The sequence below is a fragment of the Emydura macquarii genome, unplaced genomic scaffold (genome assembly GCF_026122565.2).
Source record: "Emydura macquarii macquarii isolate MOO-44397 ecotype Brisbane River unplaced genomic scaffold, CSIRO-AGI_Emac_v2 contig_1551, whole genome shotgun sequence".
Taxonomy (NCBI): domain Eukaryota; kingdom Metazoa; phylum Chordata; order Testudines; family Chelidae; genus Emydura; species Emydura macquarii.
In genome coordinates, this window is record NW_027131688.1 from 10,195,233 (window position 1) to 10,211,195 (window position 15,963).

Sequence of the window (15,963 nt, forward strand, 5' to 3'; positions counted from 1 at the left end):
GCTGGCTTGGGCGGTCTGCTGTACGCTCAGGGGCCCGGGGCTGGCGCTCGGGTTGCCCCGCTGTGGCGGCTGCGGGGCTGGTGCATTGCTCGCTTCCTGCTGCACGTCTGAGGCACAACTTCCATTGCACGCGCTGTGTGTGTGTGTGTGTGTGTGTGTGTCCGTCCAGCTAGCCGCATGCGGATCCGTGGGACGGATTTACACGCCCAGCCTGGCTGCTCCGGATGGTTAGGGCTAATGAGGGGGCTGGCTCCACGGACCCTGTTTCCAGGGGAGTTGGCCACGGTGTGCTGTGCCGAGGGGCCTGCACTGCTGGGCGGGTCGCAACATGTTTGTGTCCTTGTGGCACTGGAGCGGCTGTAGACGGGCCCCCTTTAGCAAACACGCAAAGTTCCTAGGCATGAAGAGTACCAAGACAACCCCCCCACAAAAGTCCCTAAAAACTTGATTATGGAGTATGCAAAGAGATCCTACTTACCTTTCTCTCTGCAATCTACTTTGTAGTTGCCTGTAATCATTACACTTCAGCAATTAAAGCTTCCCTTCATCCATTTAAATTTTCTAGTGGCATCTTTGTTTGATAGACATTGTCCCTGTCTTCCAGATTGTGGTGGAGATGATGCAATTGGGGGAAGGGAAAGGAGAAGAGGCACTTATTTCAGATTCGTAGTGGAAATGTTTATTTTTTCAGCTTGGTATGGATCTTAAAGTAATCCGCTTGGTATTAATGTTTCTGCCCTGCTGTTAGAGCTTGAAGCCTTTCTGCTGAACACCATAGAAGCTGCTGATGAACATAAGGCATCTAAGCCTTATTCACTGAGTACCCCAGAGAACTCTGTAAGATGCATACGTTTACAATTATCAAAATTAAATGCATGTTCAGCAAAAGGAGAACATTTTTTCACAAATAAATACATAAAACTTTAAAACTGACCATGAAGCAGAGGTTCAGAACAATTGAAGAATTATTGTATTAATAACCTCTCTCTCCCACTGCAAATCTGTTAAATGCTTACTAGAATGAAGTAGAAAGCCTTAATCATTTTTAGACAAGCAATCTCTTATGAAAGGACATTCTCTTTTGCAAAGCAATTAATTGGATTTTAAAATCCAACAAAAAGGAAAAGCCTTTTAATCTTGCTCTTGTAAGCAGTCTGTGTGTCCTATGCGGTGGTTTTTAAAGTGACACTAAATGTGTCTGGCAACAAGAATAATATGTCAAGACATAGTTACTATGGAATGGAATTCAACTAGTGCTGTAAATGAAGCTACTAATCTTTGAAAGGTGTAAAATTATAGGAAAGCAGTTTATGTCAGCAGTTTCAGTTGGAAAAATCCATGCCAAGCTATTAAGAGTAGGAAAGGGTGTATTGGTGGTGGTGGTGTGGTGAAAATGGTTTCCTCTATGGTTCTACAGTGAGAGAGAATGTTAAATCTTTAATTTAATTAGGTTGTATAAATTGATGTTGTGCTGCAGATGCTTTTGTGCGCAGCTGGAAACACATGTCCCTTTCTGCTGCTTTGCTATATTTAGCAGTGTTTGAAAATGCATAAGGGTAAAACATTTGGCTCTGATCTTAATTCAGTAGGTAGAATGTGATGATCTTATTGATTTACATAAACAAATGTCTCTTTAGTGCCATGCATTTCTATTAATATGAAACTTTTAATAATGATTTTCAGTAAATGTAGAGTTCGTTTGAATAGATAAGGACATATCCTATCTCTTCTTTCCAAATGTATTGAGGTATTTCTATACAAACTGAACATTCTTATGCCCTTTTTACAAGATGCAAACATCTATGTACTACATAGATTGTAAAGTAACAAGGGCCTGTCTACACCTCAGAATTTACTGAGAAAGGGAACTCTTCTAATCTAGTAGTATCTCAACTGTGTCTTGGCATGTTTAGCTTTGCCTTTGTTGACTACAGCAAACAGTATTAAAACGCATTAATGTTGTATAGTAGACTAACAATGTGGGGATAGGACAAAGCCAGAAAACAAAATTGCTCCATTATGTACATCTTCCATTTTGTCAGAATTAGAGTTTAAGGGCCTAAATTACAAATGTATAATCTACTGTATACCCTTCCCCGCACCCCACCTCAAACTGAGAATACTTGATCGCTGTAAGTAGTGCCATAAATAGCATAAAGCTATATTTTCTTTTTTCCAATCACAGTGTTGAATCACTGCTGGGAACTCTCAGAACTGTTTGAGCATCTGTTCAGCATTCTCAAAAACTACACAGAATAACCTCTGAATTTTCCTGTTACCTTTGTATAAAACTGAAAAACTCCGAGTAACAGGTTTTGAATCAGAAATCTCATTTTTGGAGGATTAGATTTACATTAACACCTCCAAATGGCAAAAAAGTCAAGTATCATAAGCTCAACTCTTGTTGTGACAGTTGCTTAATTGAGAGTAATAAAATGACCTGTTTAATAGATAGAATCTTAAAAATTCAGTTCTAATGGTTGCAATGCTATTTAAACAGCTTAAATAGAAAATTGATGTTGTGCATTGGAGAAGAACAGAAGAATGGCCATACTGGGTCAGACCAATGGTCCATCTAGCCCAGTATCATGTCTCTGACGATGGCCAGTGCCAGATGCTTCAGAGGGAATGAACAAAACAGGACACTTCAAGTGATCCATCAGCTGTCAGCTAGTCGCAGCTTCTGGCAGTCAGCGGTTTAGGGACATCCAGATCAGGGGGTTGAGTTCCTGACCATCTTGGCTAGTATCTGTCGATGGACCTATTCTCCATGAACTTATCTAATTCTTTTTTGAAGTCAAGGTATATTTTTGCCCTTCACAACATACCCTGGCAACAAGTTCCACAGGCTAATTAACTTTCTTCATTCATGAGTGCTCTGAAGGCTGGTTTAAATTAGATAACCATAAACTGATGTTGTGCAGTGAAAATAATTTGTTTGGCAAACCATTGCAAATAATCCTTATATTAAGAAAAGGAATTTCCCCCCCCCCCCCCCCCCCCCCCATGCTGTCCTTGCACTTAACTGTGTTATAAACAAGGTTGTGTTCTGCACATGAGTTAAAACTTAGTCTAGGAAAAATATTTCACTGGGAAAACTATGCTTAATGCCTAAAGGTGAACACTTTATCAGAGAGACTGTCTCTAGCAATAGCTGATATTCCTTGACTGTCTGTTAGTATGATCTTGGGGTAAGCCTAAAGCACTGTCAGTTGCTGCAAATACATATGAAATTTCTGTTGCATATGTAGGTACCTACAGATGTTGATCAAGTCACCCCATAACCTTCTCTTTGGTAAGCTAAATAGATAGAGTTCCTGGAATTTTTCACTATAAGGCATGTTTTGTAATCCTTTAATCAATCATTCTCTTGGCTGTTCTCTGAAGCCTCTCCAGTTTATCAACATCCTTGTTGAATTGTGGATGCCAGAACCCGTCCCAGGTAGAGGTAATATAATCTTCCAACTCCTACTTGATGTTCTCCTGTTTATATATCCAATGTTCACATTAGCCCCTTTGTCCACAGCATAGCACTGGGAGCTCATGTTCAACTGGTTACCCACCGTGACCCCTATGTCTCTTTTCAGAGTCACTGCTTTCCAAAATAGAGTCCCCCATCCTATAAGTAGGGCCTGCATTCTTTGTTCATATATAAAAGTTAACTCTTTATGGATATATAACTTGTTAGAGCTGTTGGTTCAGTCATTGGCTTACACTTGATTTGTGTCTTGATAGTGCTTTTCATTAATAGTTCTCAAAGCACTTTATAAAGAAGCTAAGTATCATCCCCATTTTACAGTTGTGGAAACTGAGGCAGAGAGAAGATGTGACTTGCCCAAGGTTACCCAGTAAGTGACTGACAAAACTAGGAATAGGCAGCAGGTTTAAAACAAACAATAGGAAGTATTTCTTCACACATGCACAGTCAACTTGTGGAATACGTTACCAGGGGATGTTGTGATGGCCAAAACTGTAGCAGGAGTCAAAAAAGAATAAGTTCATGGAGGATAGGACCATCAATGGCTATTAGCCAAGATGGTTAGGTATGCAACCCCATGCTCTAGGTGTCCTTAGCCGCTGATTGCCAGAAGCTAGGAGTGGATGACGGAATGGATCACTCCAAAGCACCTGGTCAGAAGACAGGATATTGGGCTATATGGGCCATTGGTCTGGTCCTCTGTGACCGTTCTTATTTTCTCATATTATGTTCAGTAATAGAACCCAGGTCTCTTGAGTGCCAGTCAACATGCTGTCCACTAGACCACATTCTCTAAACTCTTCCTTACAACCAGAAGGGCTAGGTATTTTAAAAAAATGCTTTTGGAGCATAATTCTGTGGAAAGCGGTGGATTCTTCAGCAAATGTGAATGTGGACTAGGTGGGACCTTGTTATTAGTTAACACAAGATGAGGCTGAAGTTTTATGTAATACTTTTTGGTTTCATAGCCTGGCTCTGTATTGGCACTGTTCACCTCTATAGAACAGAATGTCTGGCATAGATGCCTTGCTTGAAATTTAGTATTTGAGCAGTTCGGGTTTTGCTATCCGGTCTTATTTAATAGCCACTCTAGGTTTCACGTAAGCACCATTCTCTGGCAAATGTTTCATGGTGGTCAGGGGCTTCAACATGTTTTAGGGCATTGCTTACTATAATTGTGAACAGAAGAGTGTATGTAGTTGGTTTGTTCAGAAGTCACAGCTGGAAGGACTCAGTTCTGCAGAAGCTGATTTCTTTTATTTATTACTAGCAATAGGGTCATTGAGATCTTTGTGGTTTGGCATTGCAGGGAAATATTTTATGATGTGATGGCATGTGCCATAAATTATACATGTTAAGAATACATAGTCCTTGCCCCAAGAACTTTCAGTCGAATTACACACAGATACCACGGTGGTAGGCATGGTATGAGAACCTGAATAGAACGCTAGACATAATGCAATAAAGTGTGTAGCAAAACAGTGGGAAGTGGTTAAAGGAAGGAGGACAGTTGTAGCAATAAGATTACATGGTTACTCAGCAAAAGCTAGCATGCAGCACAATAGAGCAAAAGTTTATTTTTAACTTAGTATAAACAAAATATACTTTTAACTTGGTTCTTGTAGGTGTCCTAGAAATAGGATAGAATCTTGCTATATTCCTTTTTTGACTTTCTTAGAACCAAGGTCTGTGCCTGACAGCTGACCTTATTCATTGCATTGCAACATCAATATAAAATCCCAGATAGTGACATTAAATAATAATAATTATTTCAGACTGTTTACTTGTTACCTCAATAGGTATATGTGGATTTTAATTTCCACAAAATGTCAAACACCCTTCATGTTTAATACTTGCTAGAAAATGAAGTTGGGTGCACTCCAAAAGTAAACTAATTTCCAGCTCCCTCCGCGCCGCCACTGCCCCCCCCCACCCCCCACTCTGCAGGCCTGTACAACCAGCAAGCAGGTAACGCACAGGGGAGTGGAATAGATTTCTTTTTCTTTCCTAATCTGGAAGTCATAGTCTGCATTCACTTAGAAGAGAACAAGTCTGACCAACTTCTTTTCTGGGTTCCTTGTCTTTCTGGTTACTGCGCTTTGGCTCTCTACCTAAAGTGCATATCTTTTTGTTAGATCAGTGGTGCACAGTCTTCTGTGTCCAACTGGACTACACAAATATGTGGATACCGTAGGAATCCACTGGGCTCCACTGAAAAGTGATGACAACAGGCATACTGTCAGAATCCTAGTATCAATTAAATTTTGAAGCAAAACACAAAACTTTTGAAGTCCCAGTGATCCTTTGCTTCCAATTCCTATGAAAATAGGGAGTGTGTTGGAAATGATACTTAGCTAAGATGATGGGGAAGGTACATCTTGTGCAGATTTCATTATTCTGGAAAGGCCCCAGTTCTCCCTTCGTGTCTGGAGACTGCCATATGGTAGAGGCAAAGGCTTCTCAGGGTGATCTTGTCTGGTAGAAAATCTTGATTGTTTGGGAGAAGGGAGTCAAATGTGGTCTCTCTACTATTATAGAAAAAACTCAAGTTTGTTGACCTGGCCATCCCTATAATGGCCTGTTACAAGAAGGTTGCAGCAGAAATTCAAAAGCCATAATGTGGGGCTCAGAGTAGTCTTATGGTATATACATGCGGTCAAGCCTGGCCATCCTGTCTTCCTTGCTTCCTCCCCCAGGCCCTAAACAAAACATTGTGCCCTTAATTAGCACCAAACCCCACCTCCAATAGCAGACTAGTATACAATGACTGATATTTACCAGATGGGTGAGAGGCAAGCAAATCCATCTGTCAGATGTACTGACCTTCTTCAGAATAAATACCACTCCCCCTGGACCCTTAATTGCAATTGAGGACTAGTTTTTGGCTAGGGTTTCTAAGGTATTATAGAAAGACTTATTTAAATGTCTTCACACAATGAAACATTCTTTATGGCTATGTCTCCACTAGGATCTTAACACATTTTAAGCTAATTTTTTTCCTGGTGTAGACAAGGCAAGTTGTAGGTTTAAAACATTAGCTGATAGAATTAAGAACCCATAGGGTTTACCTTGACCAGCTAATGTATTAAACCTATAATTTATCTTTGTCTACACTAGGATTTTAACACGTTTTTAGTTAACATGTTAGCTAATGCATAAGAGAGCTAGCTGTGTAGACAGCACTTTGAAGTTAAGGCTCAGGCTCTGAAACCCAGCCCTCTCCCTAGGCATCAGAGGCCAAGCTTGAGCCTTAGCTGTAATGTCAAAGGACTGTCTACACAGCTATATTAGAGCCATAGCGCTAGCCCAGCTAACCCGAGTCTGTTGATCCAGGCCATGCTTTTAGGTTGTTTCTTGATAGTCTGGTGAACGGTGGAATCTGGGGCTCTGCTAGTTCTGTCATAAAAGCACACTGGCAATTTTTACTAAATGATCCGCAATTGTTAGGGTATGGTGGGAGATATGTATCATTCAGCTAAAAGAAATTGTAACCATTTCCCAGTGCACCCTCAAGATCAACTTTTTAGAAATCCATTTCACTATCAAAATGGATGTTGATGTACCCCAGCATCACCGAGGGATTTGTTATGTTAACAAAATGGCTGTCTGAGGTAAGCTGGCTCTTGGTTAGGCATGAAGTAATCATGTCACACTTCTGTAAGTGTGACAGTCTCTTGGTAGCAATTGCTACATTTTATCTAAGGGAAAGCAGGGAGGAAATCCTCCTTTTTATCTGTGCTTATAGAAGTGGTTTATTTCAGGGGCTGGTTTTCCTTTTCACATCCCTGGCTGCTCTGGCACTTGAGCACATCACGTGTCTTGACTGACTCTAGATAACAATTAGTATGCTTTATGAAGAGTGAACTGGTCACGTGTGTTCATTTGGCATGGAAAAGGTTCTAATACATTAAACTGGGGATGGCTAACGCGTGGCCTGAGGGCAGCATGTGCGCCTATGCAGCAGTTGGCATTGCAGTAGGAATGGTCTGCAGCCATTCTATATAGCCGTTCTATACAGCTGTTCTATACAACAGCAATACCTCAGTTATAGCGGTTATCTATCTGTACAACTGGCTATTTCAGTCTCCACATATTACCATGAGACAAGTGTGGACTGAAATATGGTCCATTGCCTCCAAAGAAAATGTGGGAAAGGCAAATTAATGGGCAAGTGAGAAGTTTAAATAGTGACTGATATACTGTATGTGTTAGAGCAGTGTTTCCAACGGGGAGGGGGGTACGCAGAGATCTTCCAGGGGGTACATCAGCTCATCTAGATATTTGCCTAGTTTTATAACAGGCTATATAAAAAGCACTAGCGAAGTCAGCAAAAACTAAAATTTCAAACAGACAGACTTGTTTTTACTGCTTTATATACTGTATAGTGAAATGTAAGTACAATATTTCTATTCCAATTGATTAATTTTATAATTGTATGATAAAAATGAGAAAGTAAGCAATTTTTCAGTAACGGTGTGATGTGACACTTCTGTATTTTTGTGTCTGATTTGGTAAGCAAGTAGTTTCTAAGTGAGTTGAAACTTGGGGGTATGCAAGACAAATCAGACTGCTGAAAGGGGTACAGTAGTCTGGAAAGATTGAGAGCCACTGTGTTGGGATGAAGGTCAAGAAGTAGTGAGGTCTGGTACCTCAGTAATTGTGATTACAACTGTTTGATCATAGTTGTATAAAACCACTCTTGCAAAATTCTAGTTGCTTAAGGCAGGAAACCTTTTGCCATCACATCCTTCCTCTTCTTTTTGTAAACAAAGGATCAAGTAGATGCTGTTGCTTAGTTGATAAACTTCATGACAATTTTGCAAGACTGCTATTCATATTAAAACTGCGGTGATGTGTGTATAGGAGGTTTTCAATTTAACTTCCAGTCTGATAGGTTTATACTCCAGTTTATTTCAAAATCTAATATATTGATGCATTCTGTCATGAAAGAATTTATTCTTTAAACTAGGGATACTTTCAGTTTTGCCTAATGAACAGGTAGATTTTTAACAGATGAATTGCATCCCTTTAGAAGATATAAACGTTACCACAAATGACAAAGTGGTACCGACTCTGAAGACAATTAGTCACTGTAAGAAACTAAACAAACTGAAGCACATTAATAAAGGTTGAAATCTCTTGTTGCATATTATAAATAAACTAGAGACCAAATGTGCAGATTCTTCTCTGTGTGTTTTGTTTAGTTTGGGCCCAGAAGTTAGTTAATGGGCTGAAACTTTCATTTAAGCACAGCTGCACTTTTTCAGGTAGAGCAGCATGACTTTATTTTGACTCGCTAAATGAGGTATTGACTCATATTGGAGTCATAAATATACACTAATTAATCTCCTGTCTCAGTGGAAATTCTCCTTTCATAGATGAGGTTATATTGTTGAAAGGATGTTAGCAACTGAATAGCTTTCCTCTTGGCATGTCTTATACCATGAATCCATCACTTTGGAACAGATGGATATTTTTATGTTTAAACCCACTGGGCAGATTGGCCAATAAACAAAATGCTATTGTGCCTCAAACTCCATTGTCCTCCTTTCCAGTTTTTTCTACCTCCAACAGCAAGTAGTTTCAACATTCCAGTGTTTCAGGGTGCTATAAAAAAAGGCATTCTCCTCCTCCTCTTCTTGAGAAGACAGAATTTGAGAGAATCTTTTAGACAGAATTTGGGAACCATTGCAGCAATTTTATTCTCATTCCCCTTCTTGTTCACAAGTCTAAAACTTGTTGTTCTGAATAGGAAAGTAGAATGGTTTCTCTAGTCACCATGAAGTGGGAGCTCTAGCTTCCCTCCTACTTTCTCTTAACTTATATGTGTTTGAAATATAAGGCAGTTGGTTTTCAGTTCCTGGGACTATTCCCAGGTTAGTCTCTGTTTTGTGTTGGTTTTTTCCCCCCTCCTGCTTGTAAGAAGAATGTACAGCTTTTAGCCTTAATCCTGCCTGGGTTAATGAGCACAGTAAATCTGAAACTTGAAAGGGACCCTTAAACATCACTAACAAGCCAGTTACTTTGCATTTAGAGAATACTAAAAATTTAAGAAAAGGAATGACAGGTTTTTGATTTTCAGCTTCCACAGATACGGACTATAGACGCAGTGTTCTCTTCTCACAGGCTGATCTGCAGTCTGTTTTCACACAGTCTTGTTGGACAAGACTTAAATTCTATACCCATGGGGCCTAATTGGCCTTTTTAGGGGAACTGAAACATATAACTTCTATTGATGTCAACCAGCCCCAACTGCCACTGAAATTCTAAAATCTTCCTCAACTGGCCTACCTAGTAGTTAATGCTCCTCTGATCTAAGGAGCACTAAACACACCTTTCTCAGAAGCACTTGACAGATGTGATACACTTCTTTCCCTTACCCTATCTCTGCAGCATTTTCACCCCTTATTGGTTATGGGAGGAAAAGGGCCTTAACTTTTGACTGCTTTCTGCATCACCTCTAATATGCCAACACAAAATGCTGCCCTTAGACTGCTGACCGACCCAGTCCTGCCTTATCTCCCTCTATTAGTTGCATAATCAAACCTCCAGCTGCGAAGGCACTCAATCATGTATCTATTCTTCTACCAGTTTTGTGAACTGGCAGCACATAGAACCCAGTGTAATAGTTTAAATGTCTTTCTATGCAAGGATTTCAAGGCACATACCAGGAAAATCACAAAAGGGTCAAACACCACTCCTCCATAAGCAAAATTAAATACTGTATAAGAAAACATATAGGCTGTAAACCATGCAGTCAGGTTTCTGATGAAATAAAGTAGGCAGGCAAAGCTTGAGTGGCTTATATGCATCGGAACTCTTCTCACTAGAATTAAAATCGTGTAATGAGTCTTCGCCCATGTATTGCTATTTAAAACTTCTCTTGGGGCTGGAGGTGGATTACTCAAGATCTTACTGTACTAGCAATTATTTAAAACCTTTATGGTCAGAAGTGACTGTAAAATAACACCCTGATAAGCAAACCAATCTGGTGCCTGTATGTGTTCAGGGAGTCTTATCATTTAGTGGCAAAAATAAGCTTTCTTACTCCTGTTCGCATTGCAGCGTGAACACAGGCAGGGAGAAGGAAGGTGGAGTTTAGTGTTAGCCAAATTCCATTTCAGAATCTTTAGTCCGCCCCAACCCAGAAAGATCACAACCCAACTTTCTAATCTCGGGCAGAGTTTGCAGGATTTGCAGTTGCAAAAAGCTGTCTCAGTTACTTGTAAACCGAGCTTGTTTGATATGAAAGTAGCTGAGACAATGAACATGGCACCCAGTGATGGAATCGTGTGCAGAACTGTATTTTATGAAACACAATTTGTTGTGCATGGGTCAAATTAGTAGTAAAAAAAAAGGTAGTGGTTATCTACTAATTATCAGTTGTAGGATACTTGCATATAATCCCTTGAGTTGTGTTACCTCTTAGATATTTAATGTAATGGATTGGTGGTAATAGCTCTTAAAAAGCCCAAACTCAATGAAATGATCATTGTCTGAAAGTCCTTTCTCTTTCCCTCTATCCCTGCCATAACTCTTAACACACTGTGCTAAACAGAACCCATCTAAGTGATTATAAGCGTGTTTTGTGTGGATTTTTTAAAAAACAGTTTCCCTTTCAAATGTTTGCTGCTGTACCATTTCAGGGTAATATTAGTCAGACTTAATGCCCTTTCTGTTGATCATTTCCCCCTCCTGCACCATTGGTTTTTATACAGTGTTCTGTTGTTGCAGCCCTTTTTTCATGGAACTTTACCAAAATATGGTGGTAGAGCCTGCAGGTAAACTAAAGAGTAACTAACTGCCTCTCCAGTCACAGCTGATGGATATAAGTATATTGCGTGGAATAACATGCTTTGCTTGAGTAGTGTAAAACTGAAGTTGTCTTTTCTTTGGTTTCCTCCTTTAGTTTGCATCAGAAATCTGTCTTGTTACCAGATTTGCCCGTCACCTGGAAGTATACTCATTTATTAGGGTTACCTTCCTGGAAGGGGAGTGTGATTCTATTAATGTACTGCTTGTGTTACTTGTATGTTCATATGGCTACCATTCCCCTCCCAATGGAGCTATCCTGCAGGACCTAAGGTTTTCAGGGCTGGGTTCCTCCAGTCCCAGATTCAAATAAACTCCCCACAGATACACACACACACTTGGTTAATCTGGAATGTGTGTCTGAGCGGGCCGGGCTATCAGCACTCTCAGCTGATCCCTTATATGTTCCTGAACTCAGCAGGCTGGGTGACACAGCACTTTCAGCTGTCCCCTTTATATGCCCCGTTACACCACACCAGAATAGAGTGCACTTCTGAGCAGGCTGGGTCCAAACAGCACTTTTCAGCTGCCCCCCTTATTTGCCCCTGGACTCAATCAGGCTGGGTCAAACAGCACTTTCAGCTGCACCATTATATGCCCCTGGACTCCATAGGCTAGGCAGAGCAACACTCTCAGCTGGCTCCCCTGTCACTCTACAATTGTTCTAGCAGTAACCCCCTTAATGAGCAAACTCCATAGGATTTTTGAGCACTCCAGGGATCTTTGGCTTAGATAAAAGAAGCGTTGCTGCAGAGCAAGATAGGAAGTTGAGAGAGAAAGAGAGAGAGAGATTTGCGACCAGCTTGATTATAAGTGTTTATTGCTAGGTATATAAAACTATGATACTAATAGTAATACCATACAAGGAGAGAAAAACAATCAAACGCTTACAATACCACACAATTACAGTAGGGGTATTGGAGAAAACTATCCCAGGTTTGATTACACAAGTAGGAAGTTATACCTGGACTGAGAGAGGGAGAGAAAGAAAGAAAGAGTGTTGGGGGAGGAAGGGGGTGGGGGGAATCTCACCACTCCGTGCCTCTCAAAGCTTCCCAGGAGACGCGCTCCAGACCCTAAGCTGAACAGCCTTTGAGACAGGCAGAGCCCCCAACATGATCAGTCAGGAAGAGGGGAAGTTCCAGTGGGACTGATGCAGAATTTGGATCCAAGCATCAGAACAGAAGTTTGAACTTGGATAGGGGTTTTTGTAGGCACCAGGTTTGTTTGTGGGTAAACAATGTCTCAAGGAAGTATCCTAGAGTGGTTTTCTTTATGCTGGACAAAAGGAGCTGATCATTCCTGGTTAGGGGCAGTGTTCCTTGAGGGAGCTCACAATGCAACCAGGATTCAGTGTTTTACATATCAATAACTAGAATGGTCTGATAACTGCAGAGCTGGATGTGTACAGGTGTGAGTTCATTTACATCAAGAGCAGAGATCTCCCATCATGCAGTGCGTCCCCGCTTTGCCAGTCCCAGAGTTCAGTGCGGTCCCTGCTTTGGAGGTTGCTTCTCCATACGCTATGCTAATTCTTGTTCCATCTTCGATGTAGATGTGGCTAGGGGAGATATATCACTCTTGTTGGGAGGGTTTTAGGTGTGTCTTCCCCTGCCTTTTCCTATTGAGATGCCTTTGGTTTCTGGTTTAAGCAGGCTTTGGTTTCTGGTTCAAGCGGGGGCTGGGGCGGGGGGGAGAGGGGTTCAGGTGAGCCACAGAGAGTAGGGGTTTTGTGTCCTGGTTCCCCAAGAATACAGAGCTACCAGGTAACAGTCTAGATACTAAGCATGGTAAAAGTTCAGTTTAAATCAGTACAGCGGAGTTATTTCCCCTCCCTGTTCTCTCCCCCCACCAATTAATACAAAGAGGCAGATTGAGTTCTGCCATCTTGTATTCTTTTGTGGTGGGGCATTTAAAATGAAGCTGTTATCAAACCAGCATATCTCTTTTGTAGAAGCTTGTATTGCCTTTCTGATATTTTTTTTTTCTTGAAATAAAACCAGCATGTTTTAGGTCCAGAAAAGGCTTGTGGAGGTTTCAGTCAAATTGCCTCTGGAGGTTCGTGCTTTAAGATTCACATAACCTGCTTGGGGATTTTAGAACCATTTGAAGTGTGTGCATTGGAAGGAGTGTCTATTGATTAAGAATCTGATTTTCTATTCTGGCTATATGAGATGGCAGATGTTAAGGAGTGAACAATGTAGGTAGGCTTAGTTCAGTTCTGCCATTTGAATATGGCTCTTCCGTTAATCCTTCTAAAAGAATGGAGGTTCAGGAATAAGGCAGGGTGTAGCATCTACTCATAAACAGATCATGCTTTTATTTCTTGGAATAAAAGGATTTGGTCTGTATTCAAACTTGGCTGCCATTTTGGACCTACTGCCTTTCTGAGGATTCTGCTTCTCACCCTGCTATGAATTGCTGCTTGAAGGGGCTGTGACTCCTATACAGAATATTTATCACTCTGTCCTGCTGTGATGTTCTAACTAGGTTTATGGAGCACTTCAGGTTGAGAACTTCTGCTGTTCTTCATTCTCTCAAACTAGCTATGACTGGTAATTTTTGCCAGGAGGGTAGCAAGTCTGGGGAGTATCTCCTCTATACTTCGCTTTGTAAAGATACGGTCATGCTGTGTTCCATTTTGTTCTTGGTCAAAGTGATGTTCAGACTTCCATCCCAAGAAAACAATATAATCTCCTTTTCCCTTTCTCCTTTCTCAGTTTCCTTGAGGAAGTTAGGCTGTAAGGTCTTGATGTCGAATGAGCTTTGAAATGTTATCTGGACACACTAAGTTTATTAGAAAATTGTTGAGGCCAGCCATTCTCACATTGTAGGCTGCAGAGCACTTGATCTGCTGAAAGTTGGCAGTTCACATGATACTACCTCTCATTTGTACCTGATTCTATGGCAGTGTCCACACTAAGCTTTTCCTTAATGCTTTCTATTGTTGCTGCCATCGGTTCATCTCCACTGCTGGTAGTGATGGTGGGAGCTCTGGTTTAGATAAGCTGGAGTGGCTGCCACTCTTCTTACCACCATGATGTCTTTCTAGCTCTGGGCCGGATTTGACCTGGAGCGTAAACTGACAGTGGCTGCTGAGAGCTTATATACACCAGAGCTCCCACCAGTGGTAGTGCAGTGATGGGAATGTAAAGAACAAGCTCAGTTTAGAACCAGCGTGTAACTGTCTACTTATTGCTGTAAAGATTGGTAAAAATACTTTTTTTCATAGGGAAGTATTTGCTATGGTTGCATTAGGGTATTAAACTGTGAATGGAGGGCAAGGTATTCCGTGAGGCAGTACTTGGCTATGGGCCACGTGATGAAAAAAAATGCATATCCTGTCCAGGGCTTGTCAAAAACCTTTTTAAAACTTTTGATGGAAAACGGGGGTTTTAACTATATTACATTTTTACAAGTCAAGTGTAGAAGTATTACAAGGCAGGACGAGAATGAATTGGAAGAGCAACTAGTAAAAGACACAAACTAACAGCAATTTCTTAAAAAGTACATCTGAAGCAGGGTGCCTGCCAAACAGTCAGTGGGGCCACTGCATGATCGAGGTGCTAAAGGAGCATCAAAAAGACAAGGCAGTTGTGGAGAAGCTAAATTAACACTTTGCATTGGTCTTCATTGCAGAGGATATGAGGAAGATCCTCCTGCCCCCACTATAGCTATTCTTTATAGGTGACAAATCTGAAGAACTGTCCCAGATTGAGGTATCAATAGAGGAGGCTTTGGAATAAATTGATAAATTAAACAGTAGTAAGTCAGCAGGACTAGATGGTATTCATTCAAGTTCTGAAAGAACGCAAATATGAAATTAAAAAACTAACGTCTGTAGTATGTAACCCATAACTTAAATCATCCTTTGTACCAGATGACTGGAGGATAGCTAATGTAACACCGTTTTAAACAAACACAAAAAAGGCTTCAGAGACAATCCTTACAACTACACGCTGGTAAGCCTGACTTCAATACCAGGCAAATTCTAGTAAAGAACAAAATTAACAGACACTTAGATAAACACAATATGTTGGGGAAGAGTCAACACGGCTTTGGTGAGTCTTGATTTTCCCTTTCCAAAAAGCTTAGAATTCTTTGAGGGAGTCAGTGAGCATGTGGACAAGAGTGCTCCGATGTACTTGGACTTTCAGAAATGTTTGACCATATCCCTCACCAAAGGCAAACTTAAGCAAAGTGACCAGTCATGGCTTAAGAAGGAAGGTGCTCTCATGGATCAAAATTGGTTAAAAGATAGGAACAAAGAGTGGGAATAAGTGCTATCAGTGAAGAGAGGTAAATAGTGGGGTCCTCCAAGAATCTGTACTGTGATGTGTGCTGTTCAACATATTCATAAATGCTTTGGAAAAGAGTGTGAACAGTGAGATGGCAAAATTTGCAGAGAACTATCTTGAGTAAGTTTGCATCAAGTCCAGAGCTAAACGTGAAGAGTTACAACAGGATCTCACTAACCTGGATGACTGGGCAACAAAATGGTAGATGAAATTCTATGTTGAGAAATGCAAAGTAATGCACATCGGGTAAAAATAATCCTAACTGTACATACAATATGAGAGGGTCTAAATTAACCACTCAAAAAAACGATCTTGGAGTCTGTGTGGATAGTTCTCTGAAAACATCTGCTCAGTGTGTATTGGTAGTAAAAAAAA

General features: G+C 40.8%; 1 protein-coding gene across 1 annotated transcript in view; it reads left to right on the forward strand.

The window, feature by feature from the left end:
- Nucleotides 1-15,963, forward strand: part of PELI2 (pellino E3 ubiquitin protein ligase family member 2) — a 102,701-nt gene that overhangs the window by 747 nt on the left and 85,991 nt on the right. The gene's annotated exons all lie outside the window — the stretch shown is intronic.